Below are 2,491 nucleotides of genomic sequence, written 5' to 3'. Positions count from 1 at the left end.
GCTTTGTCTTTATTATGAACTTTAGTGCAATGAGTCAAATGATGCCAAGTGGTACTTCCTTCTACTTGGACAGCCGTTGGGGTTGCTCTCTTGACTTCATAAGGTCMTTCCCAAYGGGCTTCATGCCATCTGCGTCTGTACACCTTGATGTACACCAAATCGCCAGGTTTCACCGGTGGTTCCCACACCGTCGAATCTGGACTTCTGGATTTTTCCTGCAAATAGATAGCTCTATGGATAGCAGTTAGTTGTTCAACATAGTCTTTCAACTCAGTTTGCAACTGTTCAAGGGGAGGTCCCTTGAAAGGTAACCTCCATTGTGGCACAGGCATAGGCCTGCCAGTCAGCATTTCATGCGGTGTTAAATGCGTGCTTCTGTGCATTTGCATGCGATAGCTCATTAGTGCTAGTGGCAAAGCATCTACCCAGTTTAGTTTAGTTGATGCACAAATTTTCCGAAGCTTTGCTTTCAACGTGGYATTGATGCGCTCCACCATTCCCTGGCTCTGAGGGTGGTAGACTGCGCCAAAACGTTGTTTGATCTGTAGTTTCTGCAAAATGCCTTTAACAACATTCTGTACAAAAGCTGAGCCATTGTCTGAACTAATTTCAGATGGGATTCCAAATCTTGGAATTACTTCTCTTGTCAAAAATTTGATAACTGTGTCTGCTCCTAAGGTTTTTGATGGTACTGCTTCGACCCATCGACTGAACCGATCGATTATCACCAGCATGTATCTTTTACCTTGAACTGGTTTAAGCATGTCCACATAGTCTATCACTAGGTGTTTGAAAGGTCCATCAGGAACTGGAATGTGTCCAATACTTGGTTTTATGCCTTTCCGAGCATTGTTTTCGGCACATATTTCACACTGGTTTAGAATTTCGTCCACCATGTCTTGCATGTATGGAGACCAGAAACCTTGTTTTTTCAATTTTTCCATGACTTTTCCTCGGGCACAGTGGTCTAAGCCATGGGCTTCTGAGACCAATAATGTTAATAATGCTACAGGTGCTATTAGTAGGCCGTGGTGTGACCTCCATAAGCCATTTTCACTCATTGTAGCACCTCTCCGTGCCCAAAGATYACGTTCACTGCTACTCGCTTGTTGTTGCATCAAAATGTCATCTTCTGGTGTTACGGCTGGTTCTAAGGCTATTACCGGTGCCAAGAAGGCCATTTGGCTCTTGGACGCCATTTTTGCCGATTCATCTGCCATGTTGTTACCTCTTACAACGATGTCATTGCCTTTTCGGTGTGCTTGACACTTGATCACCGCCAGCTTCGAAGGAAGCATCATGGCAGCAATCAACTCTTTCAATTGTGCTTCGTGTTGCACTGGGGTTCCGTCTGSTCTTTTGAACCCTCTTTGTTTCCATATTGCGGCAAATAAAAAGCATACGCCATGGGCATAGGCTGARTCAGTGAACACATTTGCGACTTTTGACCTAGCCATTTTACAGGCTTCAGTTAATGCTTTAAGTTCTGCGAGTTGTACAGAACATGGTTGATCACATCTTCCAGCTTTGACGGTTACAAAATTTTCACCTAATTGTTGTACCACTGCAAAACCTGCGTGGTTTCCTAGGTGATCTCTGAAACATGACCCATCAACGAAGTATGTGATTTCTGCGTCAGGCAAAGGAGTGGACTCCAAATCAGGTCTGAGTCTTGTGTATTTCATTGTTTCCGCTAYACACTCATGTGGTTCTCCGTCACAATCCAGAGGAATCACATTTGCCGGATTATTGGTGATACATCTTTGAATAGTTATGTCAGGATATGTCAGAAGTAACATATACTGCAAAATTCTTGCTTGTGTCACGACAAACYTTCCTAGGTTTATTAACTCTGCGATTTTGTGGTGAGTTAATATTGTAACTGGATAACCCATTGTTATTGTTGAAGCTTTTTCATAAGCATGGTAGACTGCTGCTAGCCCCTGGTARCATGGTGGCCAGCCTTGTGCTACATTGTCCAATTTTGTGCTGTAATAAGCAATTGGTTGTTTCTTTCGACCTGTACATGTTTCTTGCATCAAAACTGCTGTGACATACATGTCCTTTTTGTTTGCAACATATAGGTAGAATGGTTTGTCATAGTTTGGAACTGCTAGTGCAGGTGCACTCTGCATTTCACTTTTCAAAGATTTTGCTTCTAGTGTCCATTTTAGCAGATTCTTTTGGTTTTGATKACCTGGTTCTTTCATGAGTTCTCTGAGTGATGCTGTTTTTTCTGCATAACTTTCTATCCAATCAGCATTAAAACCTGTCATGCCGAGAAATGTCATCATTTCTCCAACTGTTCGTGGACATGGAGCYTTGCTGACACCCTCTAATTGAGAAGGTGATATGCCAATGCTCCCTTCTGAGAGTTGTCTACCCAGGTATTCTACCTGTGTCTGACAATACCGTAATTTGTCTTTGGAGGCTTTATATCCTCCTTCAGCCAGTCTTTCAAGGACTTTTATTGAATCATGATGGCAGTCAT

This window comes from Poecilia reticulata, linkage group LG23 (genome assembly GCF_000633615.1).
Source record: "Poecilia reticulata strain Guanapo linkage group LG23, Guppy_female_1.0+MT, whole genome shotgun sequence".
NCBI lineage: Eukaryota > Metazoa > Chordata > Actinopteri > Cyprinodontiformes > Poeciliidae > Poecilia > Poecilia reticulata.
Note: the sequence above shows the minus strand (reverse complement) of the source record.